The 27,548-nt window shown below is 36.6% G+C and overlaps 1 protein-coding gene and 1 pseudogene across 8 annotated transcripts in view; one reads left to right on the forward strand and one right to left on the reverse strand.

Moving 5' to 3' along the window:
• EPHA5 (EPH receptor A5) overlaps positions 1 to 27,548 on the forward strand; it is a 421,001-nt gene that overhangs the window by 37,569 nt on the left and 355,884 nt on the right. The gene's annotated exons all lie outside the window — the stretch shown is intronic.
• On the reverse strand, positions 1,327 to 2,010 carry LOC102502750 (RNA transcription, translation and transport factor protein pseudogene; annotated as a pseudogene).

The raw sequence follows: 27,548 nt of genomic DNA on the forward strand, positions 1-27,548 counted from the left end.
CTTACTGGTTTAAGATTTAAAAAAATAATAATAATCTGTCCAAACCCTAGCTGTCAGTCCTTTGATGACTTCACATTGCAGAGAATACAGAGTTTGCAGAATTGGTAAATTCTAAAGTGAGGGATTCAGTTCTTGTTATGGTTCTATATGATCTCCTCATCTAAATAGAATTCTTGGTTAAAACCAAATCAATCATTTTCAAAATTCTCCCTGGTATTGGAGAGTATTGCTCAGAATATTGCCTAGGACAGATCATACATTTATAAATTAAATTGAATTGCGCTTGTGAGAATTCAAAATTCTTTTACAAAATAAAAACAACAATTCTGTGAATATTTGATTGAACATACTACACTTTCTTCTCCCTTTTTCAGATTATTATTCTGATAAGTTATTAAACAGACAACAATAAACTTTGGCAAGTGGCAAGAGAATTTAATTTGCACAATTGCTACCTCACGAAATTTGATGTTCAGTTTTCAACAGAAAAAAAGAGACATACAAAGACACAAAGTGTCGCTAATACAAAGACAATCAATAGAAGTTGTACCAAGAATGTCCACATGTTTACTAGTCAAATACCTTAATTAGTTATTTTAGATTTATCAAAAGAACTAAAGGAAAATATGTCTAGAGAATTAAAGGGAACAATAAATAAAATGTTTCATCGATGAACATTTCAAATTCAAAATAGAAACAAAAATTATCAAAAAGAAACAAATTGAAATCATAGAGATGAGATTATAGGAACTGAAATGAAATTCACTACAGTGACTTAACAGCAGGCTTGAGAATGCAGAGAAATGAATTAGCAAACTTGAAGATGGAACAATTGAGAACATCTAATCTGTGGAATGGAAAAAAAAAAAACATAAACAGAACCTCAAAGTCCCATGGGAACAACATAGATATATAATGGGAGTCTCAGAAAGAGAGATGAGGCCAAAAGTATCAGAATAAATATTTGCAACATTTTGGTACAGAAACTTTCCAAATTTGATGAAAATCATTATGTATGTAGTCCAGAAACTCAAGTAGGATAAAATTCAAAGAGATCTACAACTGGAAACATGATAAGTTAACTAAAAGTCAAAAAGAGAATCTTAAAAGCAGTGAGAAGAAAGCATCTCATCATATGCAAGGGATCCTCAATACTCCCCCCCCCACTTTCTTAAACTTTATCAAAGAAAAAGCAATGGTGGTAGATCTCCAGAATGTACTCAATTAGGGGGAATTCTTCCCTTGAAAATGTAACCTTTGCATTCTAAACACATGCCAGAAGTGTACATGGTTCCCAGTTGTACTAACGTGAGAAACTCAATGTATTCATTTTCCAACTTCCCCCCGTCTGTGGTCTGTCTTTGTATCAGCAATAGTAGCCTGAACAGTGACTATGACTTCATACATTTTTATCCGTAGCTCTCCCAGCTCATCTATATGAAATAATCGCAGAATTTGAGCAGTATCATTAAGAAATGCATCTCCTATATCAAAATCAGGGATATGTTTGACTAAAGCCACAGGGAAAACCTCTTCTGTTTAGCAGCTGTGCCCTGTGTCAGGTGCTCCTGAACCAAAATTTGAATTGCCTTAAGCATTACCAGGTAATCATTATGACATTGAATCTGAAGGTAGCCAAAGCCATTACCACAGCCTTGAGGTCAGGATTATTTGTTGATAATGGCTCAGTATTTTTAGTGTCATTGTCAGGATTATTTGCATTATCAGCTACTAAGTCCTTGTAATTTTTCGCATTATCTTTATGTTCAAATCTTAAGAGGTAAATCAAGAAGCCCATCAATTGCTTCTGGTGGATCCTGGATCCTGAATCCTGAAAGGACAGTTAACATCTTTGAGATTTCAGAAAACCTGACCCAGTCATCGCTGTGGATGTTTCTTAAATTCCCATCTTCAGTCTTGTAGTGTCTGATTTTCTGGTCTTCAAGCCAAACAATAAAGTTTCTAGATCTGTTTATTTTTGCAGTTGCAGCCAGCAGAGTTGTGGAACATGCTTCCCGCTTCTCTCTCAAGTCCTGCGGGTCTCTGCCGGGAAAAGAGAAGTGAGGTGGAGCAGGTGGCACAGACACAGGATCCTCAATATTTTTCTCTTTTTCTTTGAGAGGTTTTTGCTAGAGGGTGCATGTGTGTGTGCACGCTGGAGGGGGATGGCCATGCTGCAATCCCTCTCCTCCATTCTCCTCTCGGGATCTTAGGCATGCTCACACACACACACACACACACCCAGCATGATTTTTATTTATTTTTTATTTTATTTTATTGTTTATTATGATTTATACATTCAATCATGATACATCGTTTAGATTGTAAAGAGACTTTACCCAGCATGATATATACCCCAGACCAGACCAGTTGAGAATACTATACACGACCTCCTCAACAGGTAATAAAGCATTATCGGTGTCCCACCAATGTCTTATCTCTCTATTTTTTTCCCCCAAATAACCCTTCCTATACTCTTCCTTCTCCCACTCTCCTTCCACTTTGTCCCTGGTGTCCATAATCATTTTCAGTGCTTTTATGGTCTTCAGTCTTTCAGTCTCCACCATAGAGTGCGGACAGTTGGTATATGTTAAGTGGAGACATACAATGTCTCTCTTTCATAGCCTGTCTCACTTCACTCAGCAAAAAATCTTCTATATCCGTTCACTTTCTATCAAATGTCAGGGTCTTGTTTTTGTTTGTTTGTTTGTTTGTTTGTTTGTTTGTTTTTTAATGGATGAATAGTATTCCATGGAGTTATGTGCCACACTTTTTCAATCCACTCATCTGTTTTTTGTACATTTGGGTTTGTTCCATGTCTTAGCAATCATGAATAATGCTGTGTTAAATATAGATGTGCAAGTGCTTTTCTGACTGAGCATTCACCTGTCCTTTGGGTAGATATCCAGGTGTGGAATTGCTGGATCGTATGATAGTTCTATTTGAAGGTCTTTGAGGACTCAGCATGAGTTTTAAGTTGCTAGTCGAGACTCCAACCACGATCCACTACATGGGAGTCCAGTGACATAACCATTATGCCATCTGCTGATCCCATCTTCAATACTTTTAACAGCTTATTTGCCATTAGAAATTACTTCAAAAGTGAAGGAGAAATTAAGGCATTCTCAAGTTAATGAAATCTGAGATAATATGAATAATAAAAAATATATAGTTTTTCCATTGATAATGTAATATGGGCCAGTTGTTGCAATGGTGGTTGAGGTGGCTTGATCCAACATGGCCAAGCCTGATTTGAGTCTCTGACCTGGCAGTTTGAAAAATTTGCCAGGTGCATGTACATGCATGCCCAAATTCCCAAGAAGAGAAATGGGGGAGAAGGGTTTATAATGTGGCCATCCTCCCAGTGGGTGCTTTTTCTCTGTCTCTCTCTCTTTCTCTTTCTCTCCCTTTCTCCCCCTCTCTCCCTCCCTCCCTCTAGTGAGCATACATCCATGATAGGAAAATTAAAATTACAAATATAAATAAATATAATATTCGAAACTGGGGGCTAGTGCTATAGTGAAGTGGTTAGGCACAGTGCATAGGGAGCCCAATCCCTCATGGCTCATAACAGTTACATTGCCAGTCCTGGAAGTGTGGAGAGACATGCTAGGCATGTGTGCAGGTGTGTTTCAAATCCTCGTGGGGAGCAGAGATGAAGGAGAAGGGATTACAGCGTGACCATGTGCTATAGAAGGTGCTTTCTCTCTCTGTCTTTCTTTCTCTCTTTTTCTCTCTGGTATGTACACTATTTGCTATCTGCCAATGCAAGAAAGAAAAACGAAGGAAGGACAGAAAGGAGGAAGGAAGGAGTTATTCTCATATGGAACTCAAATATTTTCTAGAGAGAATGGCATCCTATTTTCCTCTAAATTTTGTCTGTTATTCTATTTCATTTTCAAAAAGAAAGATATAAATTGATGATTTATAAATTTTCCCCCAGGTTTGAGAAATGTATTCAAGGAACAATAGTAATTTCAGAATAATTTATTTATGGTATAGTTTTAGGATTTGATGTAGTATTTTAATAAAAAGCACACAGTGCTCCCTCATGAATTTATGCTTTCATAGACATAAGGTATTTTTAAATCTTTTTATTTCTAATTCAAATGGTATGAGTTGCATATGAAAATTGTAAAAATCAAGTATGATTTTGATTAATTAGTGACTTTAAATATTGATTGTATACAAGCTACTATGCCAGAATGTTATTTATATAAAATTAAGCTAGACAAGGGACCAACCTGTCTTGAGTAAGGTTGGTATAACATAACCTTTTTTTTTTTTTTTTTTGAGTTTTTTTGCTATAGGGGCATGTGTGCTCCCCAGAGCCAGACAGAAAGTGAGCAGTCACCACCCAGGGGGTATGGCCACACCACAATCTCTTCCCCATTTGCCTCTCAGGATTTTAGGCACACATGCACATGCACCAAGCTGAAGGTGGGAGTCTAGCACCTTAACCACTATGCCTTCTTATTGCTTCAGCTATTTAAGAAATACTTACTATATTCCAGCTAAGTGGTAGATTCTGTTCCAGAGACTGGCTGTTGATTTTTCTTTAGTGTTACTGGAAAACTAATTCGGTTTTGTAGTATTTCTGTATCATCTCCTCCTCTAAACAGAAACCCTGGCTTAAACTGAAATGGTCTTATTAAAATTTTCATCCTCAGTAGTGGAGATATTGCTTGGCGTATTGCCTAACACAGATTCTATATTTAATAAATATATATTAAATTGAATTGAATTGGTCTTGTGGGAATACAAAACTCCTTATACCAAATGAAGAAGCAATTGTGTGAATATACAACTGAAGGCACTATACTTTTTTCACTATTTTTACTTTTTTCAGAATGTTTTCTGAACTTCAGGCCTTGGGAATGAATCTATTTATTTCTCAGACAGATTTTTGAAAAATTACACCTCAAATCTGAGTCTAAAAACTGGACAAGAATTTAAGGGAGACACTATAATTATCCCTCATCATCATGCACATGTACTGTAATATTTGTTAGAAGTAATCATTGCACCTGAAATGGTTTTTGTACCATGGACCCTAAAGTTCCTGCAGCTTTTTCATGTGCCCCACTGTACAGTGTTTCTCAACTGGGACTCAGTTCCTGGCTTCTAATAGAATTGCAATAGATATTTATTGTATGATAACTTAAATATATATGTTGGGCTGTCAGATAAGTCTTGACTATATATACTATATAGTATGAGTACATATATATAGTATGACTATATAGTCATATATATTAATATATGGTCATACTCTCTCTCTCTCTCTCTCTCTATATATATATATATATATAGTCATATATATTAATATATGGTCATACTCTCTCTCTCTCTCTCTATATATATATATATAGAGAGAGAGAGAGAGTAAGTCAGACTATGACTATAAATATAGTCATATATATATATATATACTAAGAAATCCACCAGGCCATAGTTTTTCATTTGTTCATTTGTTTTTACATATAACTAACATATATCAATTCATTGTTGGCACTTAAATGTTGAGATTTCTCATTAAATCTGAATTTCTATGAATAGTTTCTGGGTCTAATTGGATGTTTCAGAAAGCCAGAGTCAGTACCCTTCCACAGCCTCAGTGGTCCGCAGCTGAGTAAAGACTATAGCTTTAAGAGAGTGAGCACACGCTATTTGACCCACTTTCTGCTAAACACTCTTCGTTCATTTAAATTACCGGCTTATGACTTTGGCATTGATGAAGAGTTTTTGATCGTTTGATCTTACACAGGATCTCACTGTATTATGATCCCCCTGCCTCAGGCTCCCATGTAGGTGTGACTACCAAGGTGTGCTGAAAATCGAATTCCAGCCTCCCATGTGACTTGAACTTCCCAAGTGGTGGCGTCAAGCAGCTGTGCTACAGCAGCTGAGCCACTGAGTCTTTTTTGAAATTGCTCAAGCATCAAGATTTTCTTTGGTTTCAGGAGGGGCTTTATTTTTTTACAAATCCCTGTGACATATTGAAATGGTTTCCTTGTAGTCTTTGAGTTCTTCACCTTAATGAGGACACATTGTTTGAGTTTGGGCTTCAGCATGTTAATTTAACCATTGCATACATGATGTATAGCACGTGCTGTGCACACACATGTGTGAGTATGTTTGTCTGTATTTGTGCCTCATGGCAGCAACTTTAACTCTCCTTTCCTTTTTATTCTTGACATACTGGAACTACTATGATAATAGCAGATTATATGTATCAATAAATATGCTGCATTCATCTCTTCAAGATATTTTGGGGACACTTTTTTTTTTTGAGAGATTTTTGCTATAGGGCACGTGCGCTCGCCAGACAAAGAGAGACATAGTTGTTTTTACATATAACTAACATATATCAATTCATTGTTGGCACTTAAATGTTGAGATTTCTCATTAAATCTGAATTTCTATGAATAGTTTCTGGGTCTAATTGGATGTTTCAGAAAGCCAGAGTCAGTACCCTTCCACAGCCTCAGTGGTCCGCAGCTGAGTAAAGACTATAGCTTTAAGAGAGTGAGCACACGCTATTTGACCCACTTTCTGCTAAACACTCTTCGTTCATTTAAATTACCGGCTTATGACTTTGGCATTGATGAAGAGTTTTTGATCGTTTGATCTTACACAGGATCTCACTGTATTATGATCCCCCTGCCTCAGGCTCCCATGTAGGTGTGACTACCAAGGTGTGCTGAAAATCGAATTCCAGCCTCCCATGTGACTTGAACTTCCCAAGTGGTGGCGTCAAGCAGCTGTGCTACAGCAGCTGAGCCACTGAGTCTTTTTTGAAATTGCTCAAGCATCAAGATTTTCTTTGGTTTCAGGAGGGGCTTTATTTTTTTACAAATCCCTGTGACATATTGAAATGGTTTCCTTGTAGTCTTTGAGTTCTTCACCTTAATGAGGACACATTGTTTGAGTTTGGGCTTCAGCATGTTAATTTAACCATTGCATACATGATGTATAGCACGTGCTGTGCACACACATGTGTGAGTATGTTTGTCTGTATTTGTGCCTCATGGCAGCAACTTTAACTCTCCTTTCCTTTTTATTCTTGACATACTGGAACTACTATGATAATAGCAGATTATATGTATCAATAAATATGCTGCATTCATCTCTTCAAGATATTTTGGGGACACTTTTTTTTTTTGAGAGATTTTTGCTATAGGGCACGTGCGCTCGCCAGACAAAGAGAGACATAGAGACAGAAAGCGAGAAATCACCCCCTGGGGGGGGATGGTCACGCCGCAATCCCTTCTCCTCCATTCTCCTCTCGGGATCTTGGGCACGCACGCACACGCGCCCGGTGTGAGTTTTAAGCCACTGGGTCCGGGACGCAAACCGCGGTCGATTATGTGGGAGTCCAGTGACATAGCCATTACGCTAACTGCTGGTTCCCTTTGGGGGCACTTATTATATGTCAATTACTTTTCTAGTACCAGGACAATAGCAGTGATGAAAAAAACTTCAAATATCTGACATTCTGTAATTTGAGGAAGCAATGTGATTTTGAGAATTAGTAATCAAGACAACAGATGGGAGATGAAATATTTCTAGCCCCATGCTTTCTTTCTAGAGGGGTGAAAACGTGGCAGAGAGGTGGCTATCACAGTCATGCATTGCTTAACTGTGGGCTACTTCTGAGTAACGTGCTGTTAGGCAATTTCGTGGTTGCACAAACATCGTGGAGCATACTTACACAAACTGGGAAGCTAGTGCCCACCACGTACCTAGGCTGTATGGCATAGTCTTACGATCTCACAGAACCACCACTACACACATGGTTCATCATCGACTGAAAAGTCAGTATGTGGCATGTGACTGTAGTTTGTAGCACAAATGGGAGCATCATTTGTTCTTTATTTGGCACATATGATGTCATATTACTCTTCTGTTTTTCCATAAAAAGGTAAATATTCAATACATATATATGTGTGCTAACATTTTGTATTAACAATGACAGTGTACAAAGAGATTCATAGTGTTCTTTTCCTAAGGGAGGGAAATGGGACTCAGTAAGGGTCAATGACTTGCACAAATTCACGTAGTCAGTAAGAGACAGAGTCCATGCCAAGCCCAGGGCTTGCAAGATACTGATATATATATATATTTTTTTTTTTTTAGAGGTTTTTGTTATAGGTCATGTGTACTAGCCAGAAAGACAGAGAGAGACAGAAAGTGAGAAATCATTCCCCAGAGAGGGATGGCCACACTGCAACCCCTCCTCCTCCATTCTCCTCTTGGCATCTTGGGCACACATGCACAAGTGCCTAGCATGCACATGTGTCCAGCGTGAGTTTTCAGTTGCTGGGTTTGGGATTCAAACCACATTCAACTACGTGGGAGTCCAGTGACGTAACATTACACCATCTGCTGGTCCCACAATATGCACTTAAATCACCCCTGTCTTTTCATGTGGCTTGTTAGTTTATTTATTTTTATAACAGTGTATCCCTATGTTTTTTTTTTTTTTTTTTTTTTTTTTTTTTTTATGGGCAGCGCCCTCACACCCCTAAAGACAGAGAGAGACAGAGAGACAGAAAGCGAGAAATCACCCCTCAGGGAGGATGGCCATGTTGCAGTCCTTTCTCCTCCATTCTCCTCTCAGGATCTTGGGCATGCACGCACACATGCCTGGCTTGAGTTTAAGTCACCAGGTCTGAGACTTGAACTGCAGTTAACTACATGGGAGTTCAGCGACATAGCCATTATGCTAACTGCTGGTCCCCCTCTCTACGTTTTTTTTTAAGATACAAAATTTCGGGAGTTAACTCTAAATTTGAGAACTCCATTCCTCTGTATCTCCATTTTCCTCTTAACTGTCAAATGTGAGGTATCCAATTCCAAGTCTAGATTTTAGGGGAAAAAAAAAAAAGAAATGAAACCTTTGTGAACAAAAGTATTTTTCTTTAAAGATCGGAGTTATACTTCATGTAAATCCTATTCCATTAAAATCATGAGAGTATTTAGAATAGATGAACAAACCTAATATTGATATATTTGTTTCAATTTTCTGGTCACTTGGCTAAATAACAGTAAACTAAATAGACCCTTTATGAAAAGATAGATATGTATTGTGTACACGTGTGTGAGTGTGTCAGTTTGTGTATGTGAGAGAAATAGGGAGGAGGTGAGAGGGAGAGGGCACCCATTGCGTAGTTCTCACATCTGACCCTCCCCTACAGCCAACGTTACAAGATCACCCATGGCACACCTGGCATGTTGACATAGACCTGGACAGGAAGCCAGAGTCTTCGCTCTTGGGCTCCCACATGGCAAAGAAGTACCCCTTTTGCCTAAATGAATATTTCCTCACTCAAAGCATTCCTCTGTTTTCTCTCTGCCTTTTAACTGTCAATCTCCTATTAATAACTTCACCAGCCTATCAGTATGCATCCTGCCTTTGCTTTTGCCAATGACATCAGATTTATTTCAGTCACCTTCTGGAACATTTAATTTAGATGAATCTATATAGTCCAGGCATGGATGTAAACATCATTGTTTTCTGGAAATGGTTAGCAGGTGTTTTCACGACTTATTTTTAGGAGAATAAATTTAACGGTTGTGGTGTTTGTTTAGAACAGGTATGCTCTGGCGTCTTAGAAATTCCACTATTGCTCTTTTTTTCCGTGTGCTGTGACAGATGATCACAAGATACACCTGCCTCCTTTGCTTTGGTGGACCCAGCCTTCTCCCCACGGAGTTTTCTGTACTTCCCATAGCACCCAATGGGAAAGCCTCCACATTCCCCTGAGCCTCACTTCTGAATTGCATTGCGAGTTCTGTTTTTATTTCTGCCACTTTTCCTCCTCAAAGTCAAATAAAGACAATAAACATGATGTTAAAAAATCTTTTCTTCTGTTGATCTTAGAGGCTATTAGGATCATTCATAATAATTTATTCACTTGAGGGAGACTTCAGAATATTGACTTCAGTCTTATTTGTGTTGAAATGGAGCCAGGGTAACTTGCTCTCTGTCTGGAGAAGAAAGAAAAAAACAATAACCCTACGTAGTAGATACTTCAAAACAGGAGTTTATAGCCTTTTCGTTTGTTTTATTGTCAACATATCCTATTTTCTGATTTCTTTGAGACAGAGAACCTGTGTACTTACTTTTGAAGTGAAATAACTCACGTTTAGATGACTCAAAATGGACCCTGAATGCACTGTTAGTATTTTATGTGGTTTCTCCTGAATCAAGAAAAACGTAAGGCAGATTATCTATTTTGATACTCTGATTTTGGCAAAAGTGTGTGTGTGTGTGTGTGTGTGTGTGTGTGTGTTGTGCGTGTGTGAGAGTCTGTCCTCAAACTTAAAGGCAAAGCACGAGCAGAAATACTTTCACTCTGGTTTCACTCTGCTGATGCCTCATATTTTTGATAAGATCATGGTGAGTTTTGCCAGAAGTTTTATTTTAGCTTTACTTCCTACTGAAGGAGAGGAAAAATAATGACAAACACCGAGGCCCATACTGAGCATGGAGAGGCTAATAAAGATGAAAGCAATGCTGAAGTGGGTAAAAAAGCACACATTAGTGGATATAGTAAAGCTCTTTATTTGGACAGTGATAGAAAAGAATTCTAAAGGGATCAGTGATGATAATATATAATGTGAATGCCAGTATAATGAAGGGAAGCCTGATGCAAAGTAGCTTTGAATTCATTATTTTTTAGAAAACAAAAAGTACACCCAATCCATAAGGTAATTAAGATAAATAATTTAAGGAATGCAATCTAATCATTAAGTATACACTGAAGTTTAAGACACAAAATTTCACATTTAGATTTCCCACATGGAAACTTAGCAGTTATGAAGAAAGTTCTTTTTTTTTGGAGAGGTTTTTGCTATAGGGTGCATGCGCTCGCCAGAAAGAGACAGAAAGACAGAAAGCAAGAAATCACCCCCCGGGGGGATGGACACGCCACAATCCTTTGTCCTCCACTCTCGTCTTGGGATCTCAGGCACACACACACACACACACACACACACACACCCACACCCACGCCCAGCGTGAGTTTAAGCCACCACGTTCGGGACTCGAACTGTAGTCGGACTACATGGGATTCCAGTGGTCTCGATTACATGGAGGTCAGAGACATAGCCATCACACCAACTGCTGGTCCCATGAAGAAAGTTCTTTAAAATGTCCAGTTCTAGGGAACCAGCAGTTAGTGTAATGGCTATGTTGCTGGATTCCCACATAGTCGACTGCGGTTAGCATCCCGGACCCTGTGGCTTAAAACTCACGCCGGGTGTGTGTGTGTGCATGCCCAAGATCCCAAGAGGAGAATGGAGGAGAAGGGATTGCGGCGTGACCATCCCCTCTGGGGGGTGATTTCTCGCTTTCTGTCTCTATATCTCTCTCTGTCTGTCTGGCGAGCGCACCCGCCCTGTAGCAAAAACCTCTCCAAAAAAAAAAAAAAAGTCCAGTTCTTTAAAATGTGTATATTTACAAATATGTAGATGAGATTGACAATAGTTACAGGGTATTCCTGCAACATATTACTGGGATATGCATGTATTATTAATTCATTAGGTATCACTCTGATTATATAATTAAAGTCAATATAAAACAATGTAACTGTTTTCCTCCTTAGAGACTCTCAAAACACTTCTCCCACATCATGGGGAAACTCATAAATATAGCTAGAAAATGACCTTTATCTCTTCTTAATCCTTTATCCTTAACCCATTTGTAATTAGCATGCTAAATGTTTCATCATTTACATCTCGACTTAAGGACTACTTCTTCAAGAAAGTATGACTTTGGACTTTGAGGACAAGTTCCTCCCAGATAGTATATATTTCTATGAAGTCCTTCTTTTCCCATCTCTACCCCTATCTTTTATTTTTTTTCTCATCCAAATTACAATGCCAACAGCTTTGCTATCTGTATTCATCACTATGACTGACTTTGAATCCAATTTTTAATTCTTCTAATTTGTTCCTTCTTGTTTTCTTTTCTTTTTTTTTCATTGTCTGCATAACGGCAGGGAGCGTAAGTGTGAACCAAAAGTTCCAGATAATTCTGAAGAATCATATTCAAGTTACCGTTCCCTTCCCTGTGATAAGACACCTGAGCACAAACTTGGACCAATCTGCATTTCCCAGTGTGCTTTTTACCTGTTTCACATGGGGACCTAATATTTTTCTTTCCCCCATTATGAATAAGGAGATTTGTAGCTTTCAGTTTAAATGTTTCTCTGCCAAATGATATAATCCATGCAAAATCTCAGTTTCAAGTCCTTTTCTTCTGAAAATTTCTGCTTTCCTCGACAGTTGCACCAGTTTTCCTACGTGAATATAATGTTTCTTTCTTTCTTTCTTTTTTTAACTTTCATCTTCTCATTCATTAATGAAAATGTTAAATAAAACTGGGCCTTGCAAAGGTCCCTGGGGCCCAAACACCAGGTATTTTTCCAAGTGGTTTGATTGCTGTTTATCATGATCCTTTTTTTTTTTTTTAAACCATCCTTCAGCTGTTTTCAATTCATGTGACAGTGCTCCCATGCAAGTCAATTTGAATTAATTTTGCAAGCAAATGCTTTATGGTTCTGAGTACATAATCTCTCTCTCCCACAGAGAAAAAATATACTGTAATCATCCAGCATTCCTGTTGATTATTTCCATTAAAGGCAGCAGGGGAAGAGAGAATGCTCAAGACTCCTCTTGTGTTTGAAGTTTTGGAGGCTTTTGCTATTCATTCCCTTGTTCTTTCTCTCTTTTTTTCCCTTTATGCTGCTCAGTGCTTGCACTAATGCAGAAAATGATGGTCCAAACTGTTCAGCCTAGGATTCGGGTCCTTTGGAGCCTAGATGCTACTGTCTGTGTGGTCTTATTTCTATCACACGTTCTCTCAAACAAACAGATTTTCCTTTTCTTAACTCATGAATGGATTCATGTGCATTTCGCTCTCTAGTGTTTTGCAAAAACGACTTGCAGTACTCTTACCTACCTTCATACAACCCATCTTAATGTCGATCCTTTTGTTAAGGCCCAGCTCAATTTATACAACGTGAAACCTTTCATTACCACCCTGAAGGGTGACCACTTCCTAGGCTGAATCAATATAGCACTTATTATGTATTGAACACCCTGAAAATTAGATATCTGTAGTGTTACCTATTGTTTGCGTGAGTACTGCCAACTGCTCTACTGTAAAGACATTCTGGGTTTTAGAATATTGCCCTATGTCTCAAATATAAATTCGCCTTAATTGTATCTGTGGCTGATTGATACATAATTAGATATCTGGACTTTTAGGAAGTAGTAATTATTTGGACCCAAAAGGCCACACATTCTTAGTTAATCATGGAATAGTTAAAAATATAAACAAAGATTTAAATGTAGAGATTCCTGTTTATTTAGTGTCATCCCAGACGAAGCCAAGAATGCTTTATTTAATCAAACAACAGCGTATTTTATCTGAAGAGTAAAATCGTGCACTAAGAATATCATGTGCTAAGCACAGAGATCGCAGTGGTCAACAGTATTCAGTCCTCCTCACCTATTAAAATACAAACGTTCTGAATGATGCTTCCTAGAGCGTACCATATACAACTGCACAAACACATGCAACTTGTGGCTACATGTTTCTTTTTTTCTCATTTTTTCCCCTTTATTCATGATAGTGCATGAGTGCATGAGATAGAGACAGAGAGAGAAAGAAGGAGAGAGACAAAAGGAGAGGAGCACCCTCCTCAGGGTTTGGTCACGCCATGATCCCTTCCTCCTCCAGCCCTTGGGATCTTGGGCACTCGTGGACATGCCTGGTGTGTTTCAGACTTTCAGGTGGACTAGACAGGAATTGGAACTCCCCTGGACTGTGGACTTCAGCTGCACTTGAGCAGTGAGTTACTATTGTACCCCAGAGCCAGTCCATGAGGCTACTAGTTCTTTCTCAGCTTTGACCCAAATTACCAGTTTATGTAAATCTGTGTCTCCTTAGAAGCAGAACGGTTAACAAGGAGACTTTGAAATTGGCTAATCTAGATTCAAAAATTTGCTTCATCACTTACTACCTGACAGTGTAGCTATTTAGTTAATCTGTTTCTGTTTCTTCATCTATAAATTATGTATGATACTTCTTACTGCACAAGGTGGTTTAAAGATTAGAATGATCTCATGATGCTATGCTGAGCACAGTGCCTGCCCCATGGTAAGCACTCAGTCGTGATGTTACCATTACTTTTGTTCTTGTTTCCATCCTTGCTTCTTGTTCTTGTTTTCATTTTCACAACATGTAGGCAGTGTTTGTGATAGGCTTGTAAGTTCCTTATGTGGGACCACTGACACATTTTCTTAAGTATGTTTGAATTTTAGTTAAAGATGGAAAAATATATTCATTTGTTAAGTAAATCATCTAGATACTTTATTAATAAGACTTACGTGGTTTTACCAAAAATCACTCTGACAATACTTGGTAGAACATACATAAAGTTTTCTAAAACTATTTTTTTTTACTGATGAACAATTCCAATTCCCAAATCAAAGCAGGAGCATATACTAATTTCAGCAGAAAGGAAAATTTACAGTGAAGGAAAGAACTGATTATCAAAAACTGACCAGACAATTGTACTTTATAGATTTTTTTAGATGGGGGGCTTACTAGGCTTATCCAAATCAATGCAAACTGAATACTTTTAGAAAAACCTTTGTATAGTCATCATTTTACCCTGGCCTAGAGCAGGGGTACACAGTTTAGAAAAACCTTTGTATAGTCATCATTTTATCCTGGAATAGAGCAGGGGTACACAAATTGGCATATACCCAATAATAAACTTGACTTTATAAACAACGTAAGTGTTGTTCTGCTTCTTCTACTAGATCAGGATAGGGAGAAAATATTTCATTCAAAAGTTATTAAAATATTATACTTTTAAGGATAGTTTCCAAGAAGTGTTCTAACTTTGTAAGTTGTCCAAATAACTAAAGCTCATTTAATTTATTATTCCATTGGCTAAATTTCCATTGGTTTCAAGTAACATAAATGATTTCTGCAAACTCAAGACAAAGAAAGAGACATATTGTTTACTCAAGAACTCAAAGTCAACTGAATTCTTCAAATAATAGTATTAAAGAATTGGGCCAACTCCCATGAACTAGGCAGTGGTACCCTCTTTCTCTGGTTCCTGCTTCTGGCTACTTATTTCTTCATTCTCTCTGTACACCAGATTGCTTTTCTTTGCTTTGGTCATGGCCTTTTTACAGTTCAAAATTGAACTCTTCTACTAAAGAGACCATTTTGTACTCAGTATTAATGTTCCAAATTTGACACAGAAAGATTTCAATGAGCTCCATTTGGTTCAGTGTTCTCTCACTGATGCAAACCACTCTAGCTGGTTTGGAGGAAAAAAGGAAGAATCATGCAATGAAATGTAGATGTAGACATTGATGACCATCTCTGCAGTAAGGGAGTAGCTTTATTTAAATTAATTATTTCTTAGAGAGGCTTTAGCTGTAGGGTTTGTGTGATTGCTGGAGACATAGAGACAGAGACAGAAAGCAAGAATTCATCCCTTATGGAGGATGGCCATGTCTCAGTCCTTTCTCCTCCATTCTTCCCTTGGGATCTTGGGCACATGCATACATGTGCTTGGCGTGAGTTTTATTAACCTGCCAGGTCCAATATAGATACCAAGGTGAAATAGTTCATTCTCAAAATTTGCCATAATGATTAAGGTGCTGGATTCCAACATGGCTGACCACGGTTTGAGTCCTGGACCTGGTGGCTTGAAAATCACACCAGACACATGTACATGTAAGCCCCAAATCCCAGCAGGAGAAAGGATTGTGGCATGGTGATCCCCCATGGGGGATTATTTCTCATTTTCCCTCTTACTCATTTGTCTCTCTGGTGCTATATGTGCCCTATGACAAAAACTTTTTAAAAATTTACAGTAAAATAAATTGGTATAGAATATAATTTCTACCATGTTTCTAAACCCTAATCTATACAATACATATGAATTTTACCCAGCACTCAATAATTTGGTTAATTCATTTAACATCTTAGCAGTAATACTAATTCTACTATTCATGTATTTTGGACTTCATGGTAATCATGGGTTGTATGTCTTTCAGTTATGGCCATTCTTTTCTGTAACACAAATACTTGTTTTTCCATGCTACTTCGACTGCACAGTACTCTTATGCTACTGTCTACATCCAGTTATTATGAGTAGGCATAAAACTAATAACATCCTATTAGCTCATTGTTTCCTTAGTGCCCAAGAAAATCACCCTTGTGGTTGCTGACCTGGTTCTGAAACTCCCTAAGCTGCATCTAAAATCATCTCTTGCTTAGAAGCAAGTTATAGGTACAGAAATAAACAAAAGCGGAAGGCAACCTTTACTATCTGTTTATATTGCTTTTATTATGTGGAATCTCCTTAAAGAATTTTAGCAGTTCCAAAATGTTATTGTGAGGATTTAATGACATGGTTTATGAATATGAACACATTGAGCAAGTACAATTCAGCTTTATTTTTTAACATTTGATCTAGGACCCAGGTAATGGTGTGTATATCATCATGAACATCTGATTCAATCTTTTGTGTGGTCTGTTCAGTACTTTACATTGTATACATCAAGAGGGAACAGCTCTCAAAGCTGTTGAAGTTTCCTTTTAAGTGGAGTTTTCTATAGTTGGGCATGCATGGATTTTAGTTGATTATAATATGCAAATGTGTGATAATCCAATGAATCACAGACTCTGCTGTGATTATACATTATTCAAATAATACAAGATTATTCAGTTTCTGACACAAATCCTTCCAGTCTGCACAATTAAAGGCATAACCATGAGTATAATCCTGCAAGATCGTCACTTCATTAAACAAACTTCTTTGGTTTACTGTTTATATTGATGCCAGGTGGAATAATGAAAATTTTAAAGGCAATTAAGAGTAGTGACAGTACATTTCATTGATCTTACCTTTTATTTTTTTAATTCTTACAATATTCAGGCTAAGATGATTATGATCAAAATATTATGAAATTACATATTATGATTAAAATTAGACCATTTCAGTGTGAATTTCAGGAAAAATAATGTGAGTCCAGAAAGCTGTGTTAGAATGTCATTAACTTGGAAGGTTAAAGGCAGCTATCATGTCATCAGATGTTGAGACTGCTTTCCAGCTAGCCAATCATCAGTCATTTTCATGGTAGTATTATTCATTAGTAGAGCGAAGTTCATTCCTGACATCTACATATATTGTATTTTCCTTCGAAAGTAGAAATGGGAAAGAAGATATATCATATATGCAAGCAATAAAACATCGAAACAAAGATTCTCTTATTCAGCCTCTACAGATCTTCAGAAAGATTTATGACATAGCATGAAAAACAATAAATGAACCACACGATCTTAGAGTTAGGATTCTTCATAGTAGTAGACAAGTATAGCCAGTATGTTCCAATATGCATTAAAGAGGTTTGTTTAAATGAAATCAGATAGTGTAAAACTGTGAAAACCACCAACACATAAACAGCCGCAGTAACCAGAGCAAACAATAAAGACAACTTGAACCCATACAAAGTTAAATTTGTGACTTGTTATAAACTTTATTTACCTAAGTGAACTCATCTATAGTATTAAAAGAGTTGATAGGCTGGCTCTGTGGAGGACCAGTAAAGTGCTGCTCAAGAGATGAGAGTCTCTGATTGTCTGCTCAGTCCATTCAGTCTGAATTAAGTAAGAAACACAGTGCGTGTCCCGGATCTCAAGGGCTTAAAGACTGGAGGAAGAGGACTGCAGCATAAGCAAACCCTACGGAAGGTATTCATCTCTCTCTCCTCTTACTCTCTCATTCCTAGAGTATTTCTGGATGATTGGGCTGGAGATTTGAACCATTTTGGGTCTAACTTCTCTTGAGCATTACATTCCTTCTGCTCCAGAGAGCTGGCCCTGAAAAGCATTTTAATTCAAACAAAGGGCTCATTCTCCTTTAAAATCTATATGAATGCCATGATAAAGAGAAATAGGAGCAAGAGAGTGCATTTTTCTTTATCATATAGTAGTGTCTAAGAATGATTTTCCTACACATGACTGGAAATTTTATCTGAAGCATCATAATGACAACTAGCTAGCATGCCACTGGAGATTCCAGACGATGCATAATTTCTAGCATTTTGGATGGGCCACATCAGGGTTGTTCTACAGTCTTATCAGGAAGTTGCAATAACTGAGGCATCTAAGCTGTGGTTGGAGAGTATTTCAGATTTACCTTTTCCAAGGGGGTCAATAAAATAAATTCCCTTTTAATTTACATGAGTGAGAAACCAATTTTTTAGAATCTTATATTCTAATTAGACATCTATATAGTGTCATCCATTGTTCCATGATAGGACTGAGAAGGCATCTTTATTTTAAATCTACTACATCACATGTTTTCTGAATAACACTTTGGTTTGAAATGATAGGTGTTTGCATTTAACCTTGAAAATAAGCCTTTTAAGGCAATAGTTGTGGATTCATTCATTTATTTATACATTTATCCAGCAAATATTTATCCAGGACACCTTTTTCTAGAATGACGTTAGGCACTCATGGTAAATGATATAACAAATATTCATTGACTTTTAAAGAAAATGAGTTTGAAGATTGAGGATTATGTCATTATACAATGGAATACAGAAAGAAATATAAACCTTGTCAAGGTTTATAATAAATGGAAATTTCAACTCTCAGTTTAAATAAGTAACCTGTAAATATTTGATTCAAATAAATACATAGCTAATAACAATATTTTCTACGGACTCTGGGAAACGGAGCAAGCACTTCTTATATTTGATGATCTATTCGGCTTTTACTACAGTATTTATAAAACCTCATAAGTTCAAAATATTTTTGTCATTGCCTTGAAGTGATATATTACGCTTTTCCTTTGCTAGTGATAAATTTAAATATCAAGCCAGGTTTTACTTAATGCCTCCTTACTAAGTGTAAAAGTCTTACTCAAATTGCAACTTAGTTGTATGTACTATTCAGTTAACATGCATTGAAATGCATTCTTTAAATAAATAATCAGCATGACTGCTAACAAACCTACACACTGGAATCTGGTACCAAAACCTGTTTCACTTATTTTCAACTATAAATTAAATGAACTTTTATTTTATTGTGGGCAACAAGCACAGCAACAGGGAAATAAATTTAGCTAGTTTTGGCAATGGTCACATTCTGTGAATTAACGTCAATTATGTCAATTACTAAATCTTTCTAGAGATGAGGATATTGACTTACATGTTAGGAGGACTGAGAGAGAAATATTAAACACTATTTAAATGTTTTAATATTCTTGTATATAATAGTTAGTATTATTTGATGACTGGAGAAGGTGACAGTTTATCTTTTATACTGCATGCTGTATAATTGCTCCTGTACATTAAAAGAGGTGTCTAACATACAAAATCCTGATAGATGTATGTTTTCTATATACACATTTTTAGATATTCATTTAAAAAGATAAGTACACTCATGACATTTTTTTCTATGCTTTTCCATGCAAAAATTAGTCATAATTTTTCCGGTGACCCAATATTTTATGCAGTTTATGTGATAAATTATCAACCTGGAAAAAAAAATAGTTTCATGGTACATGTGACTTCCATCACTTGACTTTTCCTTCCATTGATATTGTTTCAGTCTTTTAAAATTACATTTAGTAGCTTTTTTCCTACAACATAGTTTTACATTTTTTTTAATTTTCAGCATTTTTTTCATGCTGTAATGTTTAATATATTCTACCAGGTAACTTAGGAAATCTCTGCTTTAAATAGCAAACATTCTCAGTGCTATGGTAAATAAGAACAATGTTGGGTAATAAATGCCAAAATCTGAGGTGGTCATGTAGGCCAATGAGAATTTTTTCAAAGAATTATTTTATTTAACATTATTTATTTATTTACTTTAATTTGACCAGAAAGTGACAGAGAGAGAAAGAGAGAGGGGGAGAGAGAGAGAGAGAAAGAGAAAGTGACAAAGAAAGTCTCCAGGTCTGGGACTGGAACCATTGTCAGCCATGTGGGACTCCAGCACCCTTAACCACCACACCACCTGCCAACCCCAGACCAATGACAATTTCTTTATGCATCCATTTATTTTGTTTATTGAATTTTGCTTTTCATGTCATGTTTTGAGTTTAGACTTTCAACTTTTTCTATATGCAAAGTGTTACTGGTTTTTAAAAACATTCATAACTGCATCAGCAAAGTGTTAATCTAAGAAAACAAAACTCTCCTGTCATGGTATAAAGAGAAAATTACAGAAAATGCCCTAAAATAAGCTGTAACAAAGAATAAAAAGAAGAATTTGTCCATTTCCCTACTTACAAAAAATTTTTCAGCAGTTAGTGCCCTTAACACGTATTTACCTTTGAATTTATTAAAGTAATAATGTAGGATATAATAATAGGATTTATTTTGTTACAGTATCAAAAGGAAATACATTGTTTAAGAACAGAAAATGAAAATTCTTGCGCTGTCTATAGACAATATGTTACTTATCCCTCTTTCTGTGACAATCACAGTCTTTGGTGAATACATTAATGACAGATATCAAATAATGAAAATTAAACTTATAAGGGGCCAGCTCATGGCAGGATGATTAAGGTGGCTGGATCTCAAATAGCCAACTATGTGGTTCGAATCCTTATTCGGTAGATTGAAATCATGCCAAGTGCACATGTGTGCCTGAGCCCAAAATCCTGAAAGGAGAAATGGAGAAGGGACTGTGGTATGACCATCCCCCATAGGGTGTGCTTCTCACTTTCTTTCTCTTTCTCTTTGTCTCTCTGGCAAGCACACACGTCTCTGTGCAAATTAAAACCAAAACAAAACCTATATGTGTTAATTATTTTTGTCTCCTTCTACTTAACATTTCCTGAAACATAACAGTTCTTTCCACTCTTTATTTTTCATATATATCTAAGTAAATATATCTTTTTTTTTTCACTGAAATTCTGTATTCCTATTCTCTAACATGTCATAATTGGTAATAATGGAATGGGTGATTAGTTACGAAGTCATCAATTTTGCCTTGGTTTTTGGCCATTATCCATTAGTTGCTGATGGCAAAAATATATGCATTTTACTGTTTTCTAAAGCCTTGCTTTGCGTTTAGTAATTTTGTCAAATGAAACCTTAAATTTTTCATTGTTACTTACGATAGTTGTCAGGTTGTTGTTGAAGTACATGATTCCTTCTTAGAGCACTTACTTATTTGTAAGAATGAGGAAAATATCTTATATCAGCATCTTCCATGTGATTTTTTTCAAAAACTTTTGTTATACTTTTCTCTGATAGTCCTAATAATGGATACGATCTATGGCCATTATATGATGAAGCAGAAATATTCTCATTCTTTATGAAGCCACTGACTCCAACATTTTTATGCATAAGTCTCCATGGAGTAACTGTTCTGAATATCCTCAAATTCTAAAACCCTGGAACTTCCTGCCTCACACAGCCATGTTATAATTCTCTTATAGCACTTATCACACACCTAAAATCATATTTCATTATAATATATTATATACTCTCATTGCTGCATTATCTCATTATTGATAAAGTTGCTATCAATATTATATCTAACATATCTCATTATTGATAAAATTGCTATCAATATTATACCTAACATGGACAGCATGTTAGGTACAATATGAGAAAAGTGTGGTTGTCTTTTTGTCCATCATTTTGTCTCCAAAACATAGTAGGTCATTGATATAATCACTGAGTGAAACAATAAGAAAATGAATGTGAGACTGAGATTGGAAGGAAGATTTTTTTCTCCTTTATGAAATATGAGTTAAGATTCCTGGCACTGATGCAAGAGAGCTATGAACACAAGACAGCCTCAGTTGTAATTTTGAATGTGACTCTGTAGAATCAATGTTATCTACGTTAATTATATATTAATATGTTGATAGCTTTTTTTGAGACTTCTGATCTTAGAACCCATCATCTCTTAATAAAAAGTGTTTTCTTGTACAAATATGATCTCACATTTCTGACAGATCCTTTATAAGCAATTGGGAATGTTGCCTTTTCCTCAACTATATGACTATACTCAAGCTATCTAAATCAATTGGTAAGAATTATTATATAATGAAAATGTACTTTTAAACTTAAGTATTAATACACCATTTTGACAGTCTCAGCCTTGCTAAATCTCTAAGTGTCATGCCAGTCATTCTGCTCTTATTAATAATTAAAGTTGCATGAGCTTGATGTTTAAATACTCTGCAGTTTAGCCCAGAAGCCAAACCACATTTATTCTATGTGGCCTAATATGTTCTTTTTTCTCCCTCCCCCAAACAAAGCCCAGTAAGAATCTTCTAGAATTATAGACTATTCATCAACCAGGGATTTAAAAATTAGACTCAGAGCAACCCTTCTTAATCAAAACTCATACATTTGTTTTATTACCATTATTGTTTCACAAAAAATATATTTTTAATACCAAAAAAATCATATAATTCACAAATGAAATATAATCTATTAAGTTGAGTAAATTTTGTTTTATGAAATATCTACTACATTTTTCTCATTTCTTTAAGGATTAGTAAAGACTTTGTCATGGTGGATTGCTAATATTGGGAATGATTTAATATTGGGTCATCGGGAAAGTCATGACACATTTTTGCATAGAAAAACATGTCATGACTTTCAGACAACCCAATATTTGTAAATTATTATCTTTACTTACAGGTAAGAGCACCTGACTTCATGCCCAAGATTTTCTCAAATCTTCCATGTTGCCTCTGTTTTGAACACACTTTGGTAAATATGTAAACTACTGGGTTGTCATAAAAGTCATGACGTGTTTTTCTCTGTTTTCTACATATGCGAAAATTTGTCATGACTTTTCCAGCAACCCAACAATAAACTACAGTGTAGTATTTCTGGAAAAACTTGGATAGTGCTGATTTGTTATTACTTCTAATTCAGTGTATCTACCCAGATACTAGTTGGTAGATTTAATCAAAAACAGTAATAAATTTCTATAAAAAGGATAAATTTTTAATCTTGGAAAAGTATACCATAAGAAATACTGTTTAGAATTGATTCCAAACAAAAGAAAGTTTTTTTTGTAAAATCAAGCAAGCTGAATGGAATACGATTACACAGAACTAATAGAAGGATGCCTGGAGAAAGTTGGGCCTGACTCAATAATTTTCACTTTAAGACACTTATCTAAGGTTTAATCATACTCCTTAGGTTTCAGCAAAGTAGGATCTAAGGGAAACTTTAATCTGAGAACTTAATGGGCTGTAGTCTCTTCTTTGAACTCCAAATACAATGGTGATGTTCATGTCCAATGCACCTTCCAAAAAGCATCCACATACAGACACAGAAACACACAGACACATGTAAACAACTTATTTTAGATACCCCAAAATGCCTAGACTATGCCTAGACTTACTTGTAAACATGTGAGAAGCTCTAATATAGAGAGCACGTGCTAAAACCCTGTGGAAGAATTTTGTGGAAGTTCTTACATTTGAATTGTAGGATATGAGTTCAAATGTAAGAAATATCCTAGTCCCTGGACAGTCATCTGTATTTCTGCTTCTGGATTTGAGTTTTGTCCTGGATCATTGTTTATTATAATAATAATAATACCAATTACTATTTAAGTTTATTTATTTATTCCTTGCATGAACAAGAAAGAAAAGAGAGACAACATCCCTAAGAGGGTGTTAATGCCACAGCCCACCCCTAACTTTAGCAGCCAGAGTATGGGCATAGGCATGACCTGCAGATTCAGGGAGGTTTCTGGACATGCACCTAGAACCTTTCCCTGGGTTCGCCTTACTGTGACACATTTTACCAGAATACCACTGTCTGGTCCTCAGGGTCATGATTTTTGAACACTTCTCATTGTTTTTATTCCCCTTCACGTATTTGTTCCACATAATAACATTTGGTGTAATTCAGTTTTGTATTAAGTACTATATACATCCTAAATTAAGAGAGAAAATACAGGGACCAACAGATGGCGTAATGGTTACATCACTGGACTCCCATGTAGTTCACTGGGTGCATGTGTGCCTAAAATTCCGAGAGGAAATGGAGGAGAAGGGATTGCAGTGTGGTCATCCCCCCCCCACCCCATGAGTACACATGCCCTACAGCAGCAAAACTGTCTCTCTAAAAAAAAAAAAAAAAAAAAAAAAAAAAAAAAAAAAAAAAAATCAAAAGTTGAAAAACAAAATACCAGCTTCTTAACTTTTTTTTTTTTTTTTTTTTTGGGGGGGTTTTTTCTAAAGGGCACATGTGCTTCCCAAAAAGACAGAGAGAGAGATAGACAGAGAAAAATCACCCCCCAGGGGGGATGGCCATGCAGCAATCCCTTCTCCATTCTCGTCTAGGGATCTTGGGCACGCACACACATGCGCCTGGCATGAGTTTAAGCCACCAGGTTGACACTCAAACCACGGTGGGCTACATGGGAGTTCAGCGACATAGCCATTACACTAACTGCTAGTCTCAAAATGCCAGCTTCTTAATCTAATGAAAAAGCAAGCTGTAATATTAACTAATGAGAAATCAGGTTGTAAGTATTAACTCACAAACATTACCACTCACTTACTAGAGGCTAGTGATTTTATTTGGCATTGGAGAGTCAAATATGGATAGCTTACCATCTCCATTTTCAAAATTTATAGTCTAGTCATTGTCACTCTGCCAGGACAGTTGGTGCCATCTCACTTCCAGCCCATCTGCTACTTGTAGATCTAGGTGTCCTCCAAGTTGGTGCCTATTGTCATAGCAGGCAAACGTGAAGGACGAGGCAATCTTTGTAAACAAGTGATGTTCCCCCATGTTTTATTTCACCTTATCTTGTTTAACCTCAGTAAACATCACAGCCTCATTCATTATTCCAATTCAGCAGTATCTTGATTAAGGGGAGAATAATTTTTCCAAGACTAGTATCAGAGGTTAGCAATTACTCCTTTTCTTTTCCTAATGAGTTTCAATATGCCATGGAAAATATGGTGGCCTGGTTCGTAGAGACACACGGGAAGTCTGTTGGGCACACAGAAGCACTGACACAGGCACGTGCTTCTCTCTGAATAGTCAGTCCTCATTTCCTCCTCTTCCTCTTCGCTGTCCCTGAAAAGGAAAGAACATATCACTTTGTGTTTTCAGCTTTGCTGCTATAAATGGGGAAAACTGTGAGCACTTTCTAAGTTTATGTGCATCTATTATCTTACTCCTCAAGTTACTTGGATTGTTTTCTGAAAATCTTTATTTAACTTTTCTATTTTCCAAGGAAAACGTTATTTTTGTTTGTTTTAGCACATTCTTTTTTTTTCTTCTTTGTTTATTTATTTATTTATTTAGAGATTTTTGCCAGGGCATGTGCACTTGCCAGAGAGACAGGGAGAGACAAGAGAACAGAAAGCCAGAAATCACCCTTTGTGGGGATGGCCACACCACAGTCCCTTCTCCTCCATTGTCCTCTTGGGATTTTGGGCACATACATGACACATGCTCGTGGCCTGATTTTCAAGCCTCTAGGCCTGGGACTCAAACTGCATCTGGCCATATGGGAATTCAGAACCTTAACCACTACACCACCTGCTGTCCCCCAGTTTTGCATAATATTAACCAAACCAAACTTTGGTGAAGAACATCCTTTGCTTTCATTTTACAGCAATAAAGGGATAGCTGTTCAAGAACTGAAATATCATTTTGAACTTCAATTCCTTTAACAGGAAAAAATTGTATCCACCTAAAGATAGAAGGTTGTGAATGATGTCAATGATTCTGTCATAAATAAAAGAGAAAATAAAAGATAGGTGTAACAACTGAAAAAGAAAAAAAGTAACCTCTTTCTCTGTAGGCAGGCTAAAAGAATGGCATTCATTTGTACTCGCGTGCGTGCACACACACCCACACACACAAGCTTACATGAAGTTCAAGTATCTTGAAGCATCTCTGTACTCATTTGATTTTTAATATATTTAAAAGACAGTGTACATGTACATTCTACCTTGAGGGCAAGGGAAAAAATAGTTTTTAATTCAACTGAATCTCTTTGTATTTCTAGGCCTGAGCCTGAACCTCATTTGAACTTCTTCCTAAGAAGTAGTATAGTTTGTTATTATTATTATTGCATTTAACTTTCTAGAATGTCAGCCAGAGGCTATCACAAAAAGCACATTTAGAGACCTAAATATGTTCGAAAACACTAAAGTAAAAAAATAAATACTATGCTATTGGTGTTAAGAGTTGTTTCTCATAAACACTGAGTTAAGATTATGAAGAAATGGGTTTAGGCTCTAGGAGAAAGTATGTAGTTCAAAAGACAGAAGAACAGGCTACGTCAAGAAAAGGAGGTTTGGTTTAGCATTTCCTTGGTGTGGATAGTTCGGGTGAATTTCTGTTTGGACTATTTGAAAAGAAGAATCAATTCCACAAATATACTGAAAGCTCAAGTGTTTTGCTGAAGGATAAAAAAAAAATGAAAAGAATATGTTTTTCTCCTTCTCTCAAGGAACTTTTTATTTAGTTTGGGGAAGTGTTGCACTATAAATACCCACGATGGAGTGCTGTATCCTCCACAATTATTGGATTAGTGTTAAGACATTTTTATAGAAATCTAGCTGGATGTAGGACTTACGTTAGAAAGACAGTGTATGAGATTGAGAACCAGGATTGTGAAGTGATATTGGCAGAACTCTTGCTCGACAACTCATTAACTTCTCTGATTTCCCATCTAAATAATATTGGGCTGTCAGGAAAGTCATGACGTATTTTTCTATTTCCTTTCCTTTTCTTTTCTTTCTTTTTTTTTTTTTTTTTAAGAGAAAGTTTTGCTATAGGGCATGTGTGCTCACTGGAGAGATAGAGACAAAAAGTGAGAAATCACTCTCCAGGGGTGATAACCAAACTGCAATCCCTTCTCCTCCATCCTCCTCCTGCGATTTTGGGCACACAGGCATACTCATCCAGTGAGGATTTTAAGCCACCAGGTCCAGGACTCGAACCGCAGTTGACTATGTGGGAGTCCAGCCATGTAACCATTATGCCATCTGCTGGTCCCCTTTCTATGTTTTTACATGGAAAAATGCATCATTACTTTTCAGACAACCCAATAACTGCTTCCTTACAGGCCTGTGATGATTGTAAACTGGGTTAAAACATGAACTATTTAGGAAAGTTCTGGGAACACATTATATTCTCATTATTTTAAGCAATTATCACACATTAAAATACAAATTCCTGGATATCAGAATTCCATAGGTCTGGGCTAGTTGTTTGATGATTCCAAAGAACCTGAATTTTAATAAACACCAGTGCTTGGTGATTACAGCACCTAGACCTCATGTGGCTGACACTGTGGTTCATGTCCCAGCCCTGGCTGTTTGCAAAACATGCTGGGCGTGTGTACCTGTATGCCCAAAATCCTGAAAGGAGGGAGAAATTGAAAAGGGATTGTGACATGTCCATTTCCCCTAGGGGGTGCTTTCTTCTCTCTCTCTCTCTCTCTCTCTCTCTCTCTCTCTGGTGAGCACATG

Source organism: Tupaia chinensis, unplaced genomic scaffold (genome assembly GCF_000334495.1).
Source record: "Tupaia chinensis unplaced genomic scaffold, TupChi_1.0 Scaffold000687_1, whole genome shotgun sequence".
NCBI lineage: Eukaryota > Metazoa > Chordata > Mammalia > Scandentia > Tupaiidae > Tupaia > Tupaia belangeri.